Genomic DNA, 16,691 nt, shown 5'->3' with positions numbered 1-16,691 from the left:
CATTTCTAGCAAAGCAATGATACACAGGGTGAGGCAGAAGAAAGTGATCCCCTAGAGTTTGTTTTGCTGTTTTCTCAGCAACCGCTTGGAATTTCAATGTGACATTTTACAGTTTTATTTGCAGTTACTATATAAGTTTATGTGCCAAGTGGAATGAGATTATCTTTAGACAAGACGAAGTTAGAAACGTTTTAGCGTGACCACTCAGCAATTTTCATGCGGTCAAAAATGTTTGCACTGTAAAATTACCAATATATGAAAAAACTGTCCAGATTTCATTGCAAAGGACCAGTGGACTCAAAATTCGTAGGACCTAAACCTTTTGGACTACCATGTCTAGGGAACAAAGTTGGAGGTCTAACTCAAGCTCCACCCAAAGCCGCAAACAATCGCCAAAATCATGGAAGTGCTGCAGATGATCTGGGACAGTCTCCCAAAAGCAGAGATAGCCCTCTAGAGGGGAACTCTGGTACTTGTGGTTGCAGAGCCTTGTTAAGGGCTTGTAAGCCTGAACCCCAGCAGGGCGAAACACCAGAGGATTCTCTTGGAGAGGACAAGAAAGGGACAAGGCCTCCGGGGTGCAATCAGAACTAGGGGGCCCAGCCAGTGAGAAGACCTCTGGAGTGCAACTGGCAATAGGTATGGCTAGCACTAGGAGCCAGGTGGAGGAGGCTAGCTCTTGGGTCCTCAGAGCTCAGGAAAAGCTTCCAGGAAGCGGCTGCAGGGACAGGCTTAGCCCGCCTAGAAGTTCAGAACAGCAGCTACCGACCCAAGATGTCTTCAGCGGAGGGCTGAGATCTGAGGGGATTGGGAAAGGGTAGACTTGAAAGGAAAGGAGAGAAGGGACCTAGGCAACACAGCCATGCCCACATACTAACTTAGCTAGGAAGCTGAGAGGATCTTAGAGCTATTACCTTGACAAGCAAGACTGAAAGGGGTTGAAAGGTGTGAAAGACTGGTTCTAAAGATATGAGTTATAGACTAATGCTATTGGTTTAAGTGCATTACTACTGGGTTAAGTACCAAGACTGTTGACATTTGTTGGTGTTTGTTTATGGTAACTGAATTGATGTGATAAGAAATCCTCAGTTCTTAGTTATAAGTTATAAGTGGAGGAGTGGCCTAGTGGTTAGAGTGGTGGACTTTGGTCCTGGGGAACTGGGTTTGATTCCCACTGCAGGCACAGGCAGCTCCTTGTGACTCTGGGCAAGTCACTTAACCCTCCATTGCCCCAGGTACAAATAAGTACCTGTATATAATATGTAAGCCGCATTGAGCCTGCTATGAGTGGGAAAGCGCAGGGTACAAATGTAATTTAAAAAAAAATAGAAAGGTCTATGTAAATAGTTCAATAAAACCTGTTTTAATGTATTGGCCAGCCCAGTTCGCAGCTATCTTTTGGATTCTTGGGGGAAGAAGAGGGTAATCCCACTTGCTAATGCTTTTCTCCTTCAGGTGGAGGCACCGAGTGCCAAGTGAGTAAGGGACCGATAGAGACTACCCCTTGGGAGACTCCAGTTAGGTTGGGCCCCAGATCCAGGAATGTATTTGTAAGAGGGCGTTACGCAAGTATGATGACTAAAAAAATATGTACAGTTTCTCGTTGAAATTCAAAGTGGTTGCTGAGAAAACTGCAAAAAACCTAAAATGACTCCTGAAACTCTCACTAAAATGACCTGAAAATGAAACAAAAGTTTTTTGGAAGTGATAGGGACAAAAGCAGTGATTGAATTCAAAAAGGCATGGGACAAACACAGAGCATCCTTATATTAAAAGGTTAAATCCTTTTAAATCCAAATGTTCAATATGATGTGGATGCTGAAACGAGTGAAATCATATCTTCCCCTAAATACCTTCTGCAACTTGGTTCAATCCACTGTACTTACCCACGTTGACTATTGTAACAGTATTTTCATTGGCTCCAAGGCCCAAATCCTGAAAAAACTTCAAACCGCTCAAAACACGGCTGCCAGACTTATTTTTGGTAAGTCGCGATTTGAGAGCGCAACTCCTCTCCATGAAAAGCTTCATTGGTCTATTAGATTGTAAGCTCTTTGAGCAGGGACTGTCTTTCTTCTATGTTTGTGCAGCGCTGCGTACGCCTTGTAGCGCTATAGAAATACTAAATAGTAGCAGCAGTAGTAGTAGGCTCCCTATTGCTGAACGAATACACTTCAAAGTCCACACGCTGATTCACAAGATTATCTACGGAGAAGCCCCGGGTTACATGTATAATCTGATTGACCTTCCAGCCAGAAACGGCTTAAAATCTTCTCGAACATATCTCAACTTGCATCTTCCTAATTGCAAAGGACTTAAGTACAAGACATATTATGTATCCAACTTCTCCGTCATAGGCAGCCAACTCTGGAATGCCTTACCAAGATCCATTCGAGTAGTCAATAGCCTTCTACCTTTTCGGAAGCTACTAAAAACTTACCTCTTCAAGCAAGCCTACACAAATAACCTGTCCATCAGCACTACCGGATCAGACTATGAAAACAGAACCTGGAACATGCTCCCCTATTTAATCCTTTCTAGTATATCCCTCTTCCAGCTCTCCCTACACTATCTAGTACATTCTTTTTCCTACCCCACCCTTACATTTCCCCATACTAAGTAACACGTTAATCCCAATACACACCCTCCTCCCTTTCCCCTACCTCTTCCATCCTCCTTCCTTGCCCATCTTACCTATCCATACATAAATGAGCACCTCTTTACTTACTATATTACAGCTGCAACCATTCTGCATTACTTTGTCAACCTGATTTACTATGTAAGCCGCATTGAACCTGCTAACGAGTGGGGAAAGTGCGGGGTATAAATGTTACAAATAAATAAATAAAAATGATTATTTATTTGGATTTAGCTCACTCCTTTTTCAGTAGCAGTTCAACAGGAGTTACATTCAGGTACACTTTTTTTTATTACAAAGTAAAAAGTAGTTGAAAAAAGTTGGACTACGGAATCTAGTATGTTTTCAAGCAGTACAATGAATATACACATATCAACTTGTGATCTGTCTAGATCTCTGTGAGAAGAATGTAACAGAAACTTTAATACATGAAATTAAAAGTTTTAATCCTTTTTAACAAGCTGGCCCAAAATTTGTCATTCTGCCCCCCCTCCCACCATGACATGTGATGTCTGTTGAGGTTATTAAACAAGTTGGACATTTACATCTGCCCAGAAGTAGTTTAAATGTACAGGGGTGAACACAAGTGTAGGGGTGTATTTTATAAACTGGGTGTATTTCATGATTCCACTTGCACTCCTCCCAAAGACACCTGCACTGTGAGGTAAATTTTTAAGATGAAAAATTACCCCTCTACTGTGGGCTGTATCGGGATAGACATTGCTGACAAAGGGTTTTGAAAGCATAAATTCTATACTGCAAAAATGTCATGGTGAATGTTCTCTCATTTTTGCTTTTAAACACTTGCTTCCAGTGTCACTGCCACCAGATTTTCAGTAACAGGTCTTAGAGGCCAATGCTCAAAACCTAATGTAGATGTTAGAGGTGATTAGCGCTGAACTAGAACGGGGCCGGCCATCTATAAGGGCAGCCATCTCTAATAACGGCCCCGTCAAGCGGCGCACCCGACTTTATTATCGAAACCAGATGGCCGGCCATCTTTCGTTTCGATAATACGGTCGGGGCCGGCCAAATCTCAACATTTGGGCCGCCCTTAGAGATCGCCGGCGTTAGAGATGGCCGCCATTGGTTTTCGCCGATAATGGAAACTAATTGCAGCCATCTCAAACCCGGCCAAATCCAAGCCATTTGGTCATGGGAGGAGCCAGCATTTGTAGTGCACTGGTCCCCCTCACATGCCAGGGCACCAACCGGGCACCCTAGGGGGCGCTGCAGTGGACTTCACAAATTGATCCCAGGTGCATAGCTCCCTTACCTTGGGTGCTGAGCCCCCCAAAACCCACTACCCACAACTGTACAACACTACCATAGCCCTAAGGGGTAAAGGGGGGCACCTACATGTGGGTACAGTGGGTTTCGGGTGGGGTTTGGAGGGCTCCCATTTAACACCACAAGTGTAACAGGTGGGGGGGGGGGATGGGCCTGGGTCCGCCTGCCTGAAGTGCACTGCACCCACTAAAAACTGCTCCAGGGACCTGCATAGTGCTGTGATAGAGCTGGGTATGACATTTGAGGCTGGCAAAAAATGTTTTTAATTTTTTTTGGGTGGGAGGGGGTTAGTGACCACTGGGGGAGTAAGGGGAGGTGATCCCCAATTCCCTCCGGTGGTCATCTGGTCAGTTCGGGCACCTTTTTGAGGCTTGGTCGTGAACAAAAATGGACCAAGTAAAGTCGGCCAAATGCTCGTCAGGGACGGCCTTCTTTTTTCCATTATCGGCCGAGGCCGGCCATCTGTTAATCACGCCCCCGTCCCGCTTTCGGTACTCTGCCGACACGCCCCCTTGAACTTTGGCCGTCCCCGCGACGGAAAGCAGTTGAAGCCGGCTAAAATCGGCTTTCGATTATACCGATTTGGCCGGCTTCAGGAGAAGGCCGGCCATCTCCCGATTTGTGTCGGAAGATGGCCAGCCTTCTCCTTCGAAAATAAGCAGGATAGAGTGCCACTCGGCATATTCTATATACCATGCGGACCTGTAAGCCTATTCTATAAAATTTGGGCATATTTTACAGAATATGCCTAGGTGTATTTTTTTCCATGCAGAGTTTTCAAGCGCCATATATAGAATCTAGCCTTTTAAGGGCAATTCAGTAACAAAGCGCCTGAAGTTAGGCGCTCCTTTGCATGCATATATGCACTCAAAACAAAAGACTGACATGAAGCGATGTTTTTTCCACACATGCCCCTAATACATAAGTCAGATACAGGCTGCTTTATTGTCCATTTATAGTACTCTAGCTGAGATCATTTTCATGCATCATTCAGACTTTGCATGTAACTATTTAAGTTAGACCCCTTGCTTTCTAAGGGGCTGATGCTCAAAGGTCCGGCGCTAAAGCCAACAGCACAGATCCCCTTGCGCAAGATCAGTGCAGAAACTTAGCTCTGCAATGCTCAAGGCAAATGGTATTCAAATTATATGTGCGCTACAAAACAAAAAAATGTCCAGTGCACATGCACAAGAGTTTCATGGTAAGTACAGCTCTTGTGTGCATGCCCGGGCAAGACCGGAACTGAAAGCACACATCGGCACCATTCTTCTACACCTTTTTTTTTGTTTGTTACATTTGTACCCCGCGCTTTCCCACTCAAGGCAGGCTCAATGCGGCTTACATATTATATACAGGTACTTATTTGTACCTGAGGCAATGGAGGGTTAAGTGACTTGCCCAGAGTCACAAGGAGCTGCCTGTGCCTGAAGTGGGAATCGAACTCAGTTCCCCAGTTCCCCAGGACCAGAGTCCACCACCCTAACCACTAGGCCACTCCGCCACAAAAATTGTTTTCACTCGAAAGGCTCATATTTAAGCTCAGAAGAACAGCACCAATGTGTGCTTGCAGTGTCTGTTTTGCTGGGACTTGCACACATAGCAGAATTGGAAAAGGTGCAGCGAAGGGCGACTAAAATGATAGCGGGGTTGGGACGACTTCCCTATGAAGAAAGACTAAAGAGGCTAGGGCTTTTCAGCTTGGAGAAGAGACGGCTGAGGGGAGACATGATAGAGGTAATATAAAATAATGAGTGGAGTGGAACAGGTGGATGTGAAGCGTCTGTTCATGCTTTCCAAAAATACTAGGACTAGGGGGCATGCGATGAAACTACAGTGTAGTCAATTTAAAACAAATCAGAGAAAATGTTTCTTCACCCAACGCGTAATTAAACTCTGGAATTCGTTGCCAGAGAACGTGGTGAAGGCGGTTAGCTTAGCAGAGTTTAAAAAGGGGTTAGACGGTTTCCTAAAGAACAAGTCCATAAACCACTACTAAATAGACTTGGGGAAAAAATCCACAATTCCAGAAATAACATGTATAGAATGTTTGTACGTTTGGGAAGCTTGCCAGGTGCCCTTGGCCTGGATTGGCCGCTGTCGTGGACAGGATGCTGGGCTCGATGGACCCTTGGTTTTTTCCCAGTGTGGCATTACTTATGTACTTACAGTATGCTATCAACATTTATAGGCTGCACAGACTTCTTTCCGTCTTCTTAAAAAAAGAACCCCAAAAAACAAAAGCAGCAAATTCTGAAGAGATCCTCTCTTGAAAACCTTTAATGCCACCCCCAAGCTGATAAGTTTCCAGCATGAAGGGCAGCATTTGTTTCTGCGCTGTTCTCTGAGCATTGGGATGGAATACCAAATGACCTCATTAACATCCATTTGAGTACATTTAAATACAGTTTGCGGCCATCTTTAGCGTGCATATTGTTTACTGCTCTAGAGCCCTTTGAACATTCTGCGTACATTAACTTGTGCATTTTTACTCCTAAATTTGAATGTGAGCATTTACTCCTACCAAAGGCTGGTATAAATGCTCACACCCAACTAACGTGTGGATCAACCACCAAGGTAGAGAAAGAAGATCCACTACGAACAAGAAGAGTCAGGAAAGGGGTAGTAGCGTGATCAACAGGACTCTTCCAAGAAGACCAGGGAGACAGAGTAGGGAGTATGTACTTTATTCCATAATACAAACTGACTTCTCGTGGCACCGTGTTTCAGCAGTAGTGTTTGCCTCAGGAGTCTGTATTGTTGTTATGGTACCCAAATGTAGCAGGAGATATTTCAAATAATGCAAAACATAGGTTAAGTCTTTATCAAGACTTTTCTCAGCTGGGGCTCTAATTATGAACTGTTTGAAGACGCCAACCGTGCAACCAACAGTCTTTTTAAAGACTTAAACTATGTTTTGCATTATTTGAAACATCTACTGCTACATTTCAACAACAATACCGACTCCTGAGGCAGGCACTATTGCCGAAACACGGTGCCGTGTTGCGCCAATTTGTATTATACAATACAGTACAGATTCCCTAACACTATGCCTAAATCCTGGGAATGCCCCTGAACCACCCATGCCCCTCCCTTGGCCCTGCTCCCTTTGGAGTTCCCTGCAAGATACTTTAAGTGCGCAGGTTATAGAATAGGGGAATAGTGAAGATCCGTACGCAAACAACTAATGACTAACAATTAGTGCTTGTTAATGCCAATAACTGATCATTATTACCTAATTAGTCAATTAGTTTACGAGCGGATCTGTGATCCACACCCAGGTGTTGGGTGACCTATACAGAATCCGGCAGATTGTGTGCTGTAAAACTATTTAAATAGTTTAGTGCATTCTAAAGGATTTCAGAGCACGCTAGCTGGCTTTAGAACATGCTTAAATCCAAAAATGAAATATTTTAATTGGCTCACTTGAAAATGACACAGCATGTCATGTTATATGCTGGGGTTTCCATGTCCTTTTCAAATGACTGTACACCCTAATTGTCTATAATAAACACAAGAAGCTCCCTAACTGATAGAAGGGTGCTCTACTAGCGACTCCTTTCCAGAGTGCAATGTGACCCCATCTGACTACTGAGCAGTTCCTACTCTTTCATTCAACACCTGACCATATTCTTACCCAACAAAGACATGTTACTCTCCAGGGGATACTTAACAGGATATACTGAACCTCTGCCAAATGGAACTTGAAAAGCTTAATCCTTCCTCTACCTAGCATGTCTCTGCCAAATGGAACTTGAAAAGCTTAATCCTTCCTCTACCTAGCATGTCTCTGCCACTTCTTCATTCCTTTCCGTTCCTGGTATACCATGCCAATGACCTTACCAGTAGGGAAAGCAACAGTCTTAAAGAGGTTCATTTCTTAAGTGCTACATATACTTTTCTACAGTCATGATTTTATCCATGTCCAATTAATCACTTTGTTGGCCTACCTACAAGTGACCTACCTACTCATATACTACTGACAAATTGATGGGGGGGGAGGGGCGTTATCAACATGGGCTACCATTAAAATAAGTTATTTTACTGTTGACCCTGGTTATTAGTAACTCGGTCCCATTACATAAAATGGGAGCTATGCTAAGATAGCACGAGTTAGTGGAAAATTAACCCGTCTTAATGGTAGCCCATGTTGATAACTACATCCCTTAGGAAGGCATTCTCGTCTCTCCCGTGCCATTTATTGAGATGCTCTTTGCTTTCACACAGGGGCTTAGCCAGACATGTCATTTTGGGTGGGCCCAGAGTTTGGATGGGTGGGCCTTCTAAAGTCCCCCCCCCTTTTATCCTACATCTATCTCCCTCTCCTCTGCCCCCAGATCCAGCAGTTCTCTAACCCCCCACCCCTGCAGCCTAGCAATACCTCTTTCTCTGAAACAACCCCCATACCTTAGTACTTTCGACAGCAGCAACAGTAGTGATGTACATCCACTGCCTGCACCAGCCCTGTAGACTTCCCTCTGCCGGATCGTGCCAGAGAGGAAACAGGAAGTGGTAAAGGGAAGACTGAGTTTGGCGCAGGCAACAGACTGCATCACTGTTGCTGCTGGGAAAGGTGTCAAGTTAGAACAAGAAAGGGGAGTGTTGCCAAGCTGTGGGTGGGGGGGGGGGGGGGCAAATGCCAAGTCCACGGGTGGAGGAGAGGGAGAGAGGGGAGTGAGCCAGCTGCTGCTGAACTGTTTTGGAGGCCAGACAGGGTGGGCCTGAGCCAAGAATGGGTGGGCCTCTGCCCACCCAGGCCCACCTGTAGCTACGCCACTGCTTTCACAAAAGAATTTAGCAAGTGACTCCTGGAACTCTCACCGGACACTTGTAAGCCATCTTCTTGTGGACAGAAAACTAAGGGTTCAAAGTAAGTAAAAAAAAATAAAGGGCGGGGGGAGCATCTTCACTCTAGTTCATCTGAGTCAGTCTGTTAGTTTACAGGTTCCATCTTTCAGTCTGAACAAATCTCTCATTTTAAGTCTGGTTTAAAGGCACAGTTCAAGGATGTTAATGGAATTCACAGGGGGGTGGGGGTGGGAAATCATAACAATTCAATCCTGGGAGTCTTTCCAGAAGATGATTTTTCCATTGCCAAGAATGGAGAAAACAGCCTTGAACATTCAAAGCCCTTAAATGTCAGAAGCCACTCTATTCGATAGTGTTCATACAGTATCTGAATCTGGCTGCTTCTGATGGAGTTCAAGGCACAACTTGTTCTCACTCCTGCACTAATGAATTCATCACAATCGTTAAAAAAAAGTCACCAAAGTTAGAGATCATGAAGAAAACCAAACATTGGTTTTCTTCATGTTGATCTGCTCAGTGTGCTGCTGCGGCTAAGAAAGCAAATAGGTATTATTAGGAAAGGAATGCAAAACAAAAATGAGGATGTTATAATGCCTTTGTATCGCTCCATGGTGTGACGGCACCTCGCATATTGTGTTCAATTTTGGTCGCCACATCTCAAAAAAAGATATATTGGAATTAGAAAAGGTGCAGAGAAGGGCGACGAAAATGATAAAGGGGATGGGACGACTTCTCTATGAGGAAAGGCTAAAGCGGCTAGGGCTCTTCAGCTTGGAGAAAAGGTGGCTGAGGGGAGATATGATAGAGGTCTATAAAATAACGAGTGGAGTTGAACTGGTAGATGTGAAGTGTCTGTTTACGCTTTCCAAAAATACAAGGACTAGGGGACATGCGATGAAACTACAATGTAGTAAATTTAAAACGAATCGGAGAAAATGTTTCTTCACTCAACATGTAATTAAACTCTGGAATTCGTTGCCAGAGAATGTAGTAAAAGCAGTTAGCTTAGCAGAGCTTTAAAAAAGTTTGGACGGCTTCCTAAAGGAAAAGTCCATAGACCGTTATTAAATTGGACTTGGGGAAAATCCACTATTTCTGGGATAAGCAGCATAAAATGTTTTGTACTTTTTTGGGATCTTGCCAGCTATTTGTGACCTGGATTGGCCACTGTTGGAAACAGGATACTGGGCTTGATGGACCTTTGGCGTGGAGGAGTAGCCTAGTGGTTAGTGCAGCGGACTTTGATCTTGGGGAACTGAGTTCAATTCCCACTGCAGCTCCTTGTGACTCTGGGCAAGTCACTTAACCCTCCATTGCTCCTGGTACAAAATAAGTACCTGAATATATGTAAACCGCTTTGAATGTAGTTGCAAAAACCTCAGAAAGGCGGCATATCAAGTCCCATTTCCCTTCCCAGCATGGCAATGCTTATGTTCTTATGTTATATTCTTATAAGGGTGCATAAGTGGCACTGTGCACATCTGCAAGGGGATGCACATGTGGGAGGAGCCTGAAAGGGCATGGGAATGTTTCCTACTCACACCCACACAGCTTGCCACATCTGCCAGCAATGAACCCACCATAAGTGGGCTTGCATACATTTTGATGTGCCAATGCCAGTTTGTGCTAGTGTTCTTTAATGCAATCTGGGTGCCCATATGCCATTATAGAATTGGCACAAATCATGCAGCTTTGGATGCCCATCTGTGGGCACTAGTTTATAAAATTGCCACCTAAATGATTTGCCCAGGATTATAAGGACTTCCATGGTTCTCAGTCCACTGTTTTAACCACTAGGCTGCTCCTTCGCTTACACCTTTCTGAATTCCACCACTGCTTAGCCGAAATTGGGTGGTGGAGCCGGTGGGGGGAAGAGAGGGTTGGTGGTTGGGAGGCGAAGATAGTGGTGGGCAGACTTATATGGTCTGTGCCAGATCCGGTGGTGGGAGGCGGGACTGGTGGTTGGGAGGTGAGGAATAGTGCTGGGCAGACTTATACGGTCTGTACCAGAGCCGGTGGTGGGAGGCGGGGCTGGTGATTGGGAGGAGGGGATAGTGCTGGCCAGACTTATACGGTCTGTGCCCTGAAAAAGACAGGTACAAATCAAGGTAAGGTATACACATGAGTTCATCTTGTTGGGCAGACTGGATGGACCGTGCAGGTCTTTTTCTGCTGTCATCTACTATGTTACTATGTTTTTTTCTCCACTATGTCAGGGAGAGCTTTCCAGTCTTCCATCACCCTTTCCATGAAAAAAAATACTTCCTAATGTTTTTCCTGACTTTGCCACCTTGAAGTTCCATATCTTGTCTCTGAATTCTACATTTGTTTTTGTGAATTAATATCTTAGAATCTGCTGTCCTCTAGCTGGGAGGAAGGTTTAGCTGTGAAGGGAATAAAAACTCTACATCACCTTGGAATATCTGCCCCTTTTAAACCCTCTATGAACACAATGGGTTCCAAAGTATGTTTTTATTATGGAAATAAATCAAAGAACCCATTATATAAGCTAATGCCAAAACAGTCCTTCTGCCAAATTCACTGTTTTAACAGTCAGCATCATGTGACCTCCTTATGTAACTGGGGGTCATCTCCCACGCCTGGAATTTCCAAAATGAGCTGTAACTTCTTCCCACATGCCTTACTTTTTGAAAAGTAAAAAGGGCAGAACCAACTATTTATTTAGGCATTAAGGACATAACAGAGAAATAATTTCAGGTTTTGCATTAAACAGTAAGCGACTGGATCCCAGTGGGCTGCAGAGCAGAGTGTAGCTACTGGGTATCGTAACAAAAACTTCATGCTTTAATATATACATTTTTCAGGGAACATGTATTATGGACTTCTGTATCCATATCACTGTGTCTGTCAGAACTGGAAACAGCTGGCTTACTGGAATCCATCAGACTGAGAGTTTTGAACTCCAGATCTCAGGGTCTGTTTTCTAAATCAAGCTTTGCAACTCAGCTACAGCCATAGACAATGGGAACATAAATCCCTGTGATGAATATTTAATAAGGATTTCCTGAAAACCACAGATATCTGCAGCCTTTGGTGAGAATCCCCAGCTGAAAAGGTTTATTCATTAAATCATGCTAAGCAGCCAGCAAGGGTGTTAATGTGCAATAGCTGTTAATATAGAACTGTACTAATAGCTACTGCAGAGTAAAATCAGTGAGCGTGTAAAATATCCCGTGCTAGCTGCTTAATGTAGGTTAAGGCAGGATCCAAGCAGAATCTGGGCAGTGACAGAACGTAGCTGGAACTGACAGCAAGAGTATGAGTTAGTACTATGCACGAGTTGTCATGACTGCCAATAGTGTAAATGCACTTAACCTCACGTCACTTGGGCAAAGCATTGGCGTAGCTACGTGGGGCCACGGGGGCCTGGGCCCCCGTAGATTTGGCCCTGGACCCCCTGCCGACGACCCTCTCGACCCCCCCTCCCACCGCCAACCCTCCCCCGCCGCCGCCGTCGGCTACCTTGGCTAGCGGGGGATCCCAACCCCTGCTAGCCGAGGTCCTCTTCTTCCGGCGCAAGGCTTCATTCTGTTTCTGTGAGTCTGACGTCCTACACAAAAACAGAACGTAGCCTTGCAGAACAGCCAGCGGCCGCGTTGCTGGCTGACCTGCAAGGCTTTGCTCTGTTTCTGTGAGTCTGATGTCCTGCACAGAAACAGCACGTAGCCTTGCAGATCAGCCAGCAGCCACGTTACTGGTTGATCTGCAAGGCTTTGTTCTGTTTCTGTGAGTCTGACGTCCTGCACGTACAACATGCAGGACGTCAGACTCACAGAAACAGAACAAAGCCTTGAGCCAGAAGAAGAGGACTTCGGCTGGTGGGGGTTGGGGTCCCCCACCAGCAAAGGTAGGCGACGGTGGCAGTGGGGGAGGGTTGGCGGCGGGAGGGGGGTCGAGAGGGTCGGAGGCGCGGGTCAAAGTTGGTGGTGGCGCGGGGGGGGGGGGGCTAAAATGTGCCCCCTCACCTCGGGCTCTGGACCCCCCTCCCGCCAAAGTCTGGCTACGCCCCTGTCGCAAAGTCCCTTTGATTCCCCCAACACAAGAAAGAAACCCTCCCAAACAAAACCTCCTGATCAGGCTCCCCCTCACAATGAAGTCCCCCCAAGATCAACCCTTCCCCACAAGAAAACTCACAGCTGAAGCCCCTAAACAGTCCCCCAAGCCTTTCCCCAACTCTCTCTCCCACTTGGAACTCAGGTGCTTCCCTTGTAGTCTACTGGGTCAGGGTAAGACTGTTCCCCCTATAGGATGACCCCTAGCAGTAGTACTGTAAGACCTACTGCTAGGGGTCATAGGCACTCTCCCCTCTAAGCTGCCAGTGGGGGGTTGGTGCTTCAATATTGCATTTTCAATTCTTAGGGGATAGGCAGGTTTCCTGGAGTCCTGCAGAACTTGCCTGTCCCTCACTATTAAAAATGTGATAGTGAAATAGCGCCCCCACTGGCAGGACTGTAGGTGGAGGACTCCTGCACAGCTTAGAGGGAACAGTGGTCATAGGCACTATTTTGGACTCAGCAGATTACCAGAGAGGCCACCAAGTAAGTCCTGGTATGAGGGGGTCAGGGTATGGTGAGGGGGCCTTTGGGGAAACAGTGCTTTGGGGGGGGGGGGGGAGTTCCTGTAGAGAGAGGGTTGCTCTAGGAGGGCGCTGCATTGTGTGTGTGTGTGTGTGTGTGTAGGGGAGGGGCTTGATCAGGGAGTTGAGTGCAGGTGGGATTCATTTTTCAGGGGGCAGCGGACTGGGAGGTATTGTCAGAGGGGATGCTGTCATGGTGTTGGGGTTGTACCCCCATACCATTTCTAGTGTTTAAGTTTGTGCTGGGGCCCATGTTACATGCCTTGGCAGTCGGCAGAAAGCATGGGATCACCCATGGTTACTGCTCTGTGTAGTGATTGTAGGGTAGATGCTTGCCATGTCATCGATATTTACCATCTGCTTTGTACTTACTGCTTCTTTAAGTTTTGCCTTTAAGGTGCAGAAAGTGCAAAAACATACCTCACTATAATAAGCATGTTCCTAAGGAAAGTCTACATCCTCAGTATTCCTAGGTTACTTGTGGCTTTGTAGTAGCTGGTAGAATATTACTACTTACTACTACTACTTAACATTTCTAAAGCGCTACTAGGGTTACGCAGCGCTGTACAGTTAACATAGAAGGACAGTCCCTGCTCAAGGAGCTTACAATCTAAAGGACAAATGTACAGACAGTCAAATAGGGGCAGTCAAATTGGGGCAGTCTAGATTTCCTGAATAGGTAAAAAGGTTAGGTGCCGAAGGCAACATTGAAGAGCTGGGCTTTGAGCAAGGATTTGAAGATGGGTAGGGAGGGGGCTTGGCGTAAGGGTTCAGGAAGTTTATTCCAAGCATAGAGTGAGGCGAGGCAGAAAGGGTGGAGCCTGGAGTTGGCGGTGGTGGAGAAGGGTACTGAGAGGAGGGATTTGTCCTGTGAGCGGAGGTTTCGGGTGGGAACGTAAGGGGAGATGAGGGCAGAGAGGTAATGAGGGGGCTGCAGACTGAGTGCATTTGTAGGTAAGAAGGAGAAGCTTGAACTGTATACGGTATCTGATCGGAAGCCAATGAAGTGACCTGAGGAGAGGGGTGATATGAGCATATCGGTCCAGGCGGAATATAAGACGTGCAGCAGAGTTCTGAACGGATTGAAGTGGGGATAGATGGTTAAGTGGGAGGCCAGTGAGGAGTAGGTTGCAGTAGTCAAGGCGAGAGGTAATGAGAGAGTGGATGAGAGTTCGGGTGGTGTGACCAGAGAGGAAAGGGCGAATTTTGCTGATGTTAAAGAGAAAGAAGCGACACGTCTTGAATATTCTCGACCTAGAGCTCTTAATCCATTTCAGTTATTAATAATTGCCAGTGTTGTGGTTTCCATTCCTACTTTCCACATCGGGTTTATTTCTATTTTAGAAAAAGACTGCTTGCCTTTACAGCCCTGCTCAGGGCCTAGCCTGTGTAATCTGAGTCCGAGTACTCAAGCCAAAAGATCAACATTCACATCCAGTCATGGTTCAATCAAATCAGATAAGCTATAAAATCCAAACAAGGGAACCCACAATCAAATCACAAAGACCGTTGGAATGAAATTCACTTACAAGGTTTTTTTTTTTATCTGAGATCGATGATTAAAGGAGAGTTTTTTTGATATAGAGGTAGTTGCTGAGGTCTTTTTTTCCTCCTTTCTAGAGATATATTTAGCCACTTTATCTATATGTAAAAGCTCTACATGAATTAATCTTAGCAGTCTTGATTATTTGTTGTTCCAAACCCAGAGCCAGATACACTGTTTCTGCTTAGGGCAATGAATCTCCCACAGGAAATACGCACTAACCTCTAAGCCCAAAATAAACATCTGACTTTCTGATATAAAGCACAAATAATATATGCAGATATACCCCTGGATTCTATATAAAATGCAACTTAATTAGTTAACAAGCCAAACAGCACTGATAACTGTCACTTAACAAGCAATTATTGACACTAATTGGCAGTGGCGTTCCGTGCTTGGCTGACACCCGGGGCGGATCGCCGCTGCGTGCACCCCCCCGGGTGCAGTGCAACACGGCACCCCCCCTGGCGTCGGCACCCCCCCCTGGCGTGGACCCTAACTACGCCCCCCCCCCCCGGCGCAGCGCCTCTCACTCCCCCCCGACAGTCCCCACCTGCCTACCAGCTGAGCTCCGGCCGGCACCTCCAATCTGCAGCGCTGCTGACTTTAAATGAAGAAAACCGTCTCGTCGTTGGCCCTTCACTGCTGTCCCGCCCTCTGATATAACTTCCTATTTCCTCGAGGGCGGGACTCAGTGAGTGAAGGGCCAACGACGAGACAGTTTTCTTCGTTTAAAGTCAGCAGCGCTGCAGATTGGAGGTGCCGGCCGGAGCTCAGCTGGTAGGCAGGTGGGGACTGTCGGGGGGGAGTGAGAGGCGCTGCGCCAGGGGGGGGTGGACGGAGCACTCCCCCACCCATTGACACCCGGGGCGGACCGCCCCCACCGCCCTGCCCTTGCTACGCCACTGCTAATTGGCATTAATTAGAATTTACACGCAGAACTGTCTAAGCGTATTCTATAATGTGATGCGTGTAAATTCTAAGTCACATAGAGGGGCATTTTCGAACAGAGACGACCATCTCTAAGGGCGCCCAACTGTAAGGACGGGGCCGCGAAGGGGCGGGGCAACGCGTATTATCAAAACAAGATGGACGTCCATCTTTCGTTTCGATAATACGGTCGGGGGTGCCCAAATCTTGACATTTAGGTCGACCTTAGAGATGGTCATCCTCGGTTTTCGGCGATTATGGAAACCAAAGACGTCTATCTCAAAAACGTCCAAATCCAAGCCCTTTGGTCGTGGGAGGAGCCAGCATTTGTAGTGCACTGGTCCCCCTTACATGCCAGGACACCAACAGGGCATGCTAGGGGGCACTGCAGTGGACTTCAGAAATTGCTCCCAGGTGCATAGCTCCCTTACCTTGGGTGCTGAGCCCCCCAACCCACCCCCCAGATCTGCCTGCCTGAAGTACACTGCACCCACTACAACTGCTCCAGGGACCTGCTGCGATGGACCTGAGTATGGCATTTGAGGCTGGCATAGAGGCTGGCAAAAAAGTATTTTCAAACTTGTTTTTTTATGGTGGGAGGGGGTTAGTGACCACTGGGGGAGTAAGGGTAGGTCATCCCCGATTCCCTCTGGCGGTCATCTGGTCAGTTGGGGCACCTTTTCAAGGCTTGGACGCCAAAAAAAATGGACCGAGTAAAGTCGGCCAAGTGCTCGTCAAGGATGCCCTTCTTTTTTCTATTATCGGCCGAGGTGACCATCTCCTAATCACGCCCCAGTCCCGCCTTCGCTACCCTGCCGACACGCCCCCGTGAACTTTGGTCGTCCTTGCGACGGAAAGCAGTCGAGGGTGTCAAAAAAAATCAGCTT

The 16,691-nt window shown here is 46.4% G+C and overlaps 1 protein-coding gene across 1 annotated transcript in view; it reads right to left on the bottom strand.

Annotated features, from left to right (window-relative positions):
• LOC115473940 (myosin light chain kinase, smooth muscle-like) overlaps window positions 1–16,691 on the bottom strand; it is a 247,079-nt gene that overhangs the window by 97,417 nt on the left and 132,971 nt on the right. The gene's annotated exons all lie outside the window — the stretch shown is intronic.

This window comes from Microcaecilia unicolor, chromosome 7 (genome assembly GCF_901765095.1).
Source record: "Microcaecilia unicolor chromosome 7, aMicUni1.1, whole genome shotgun sequence".
Lineage (NCBI taxonomy): Eukaryota > Metazoa > Chordata > Amphibia > Gymnophiona > Siphonopidae > Microcaecilia > Microcaecilia unicolor.
The sequence above is the reverse complement of the archived record's forward strand: the minus strand, read 5'-3'. Positions and strand labels throughout refer to the sequence as shown.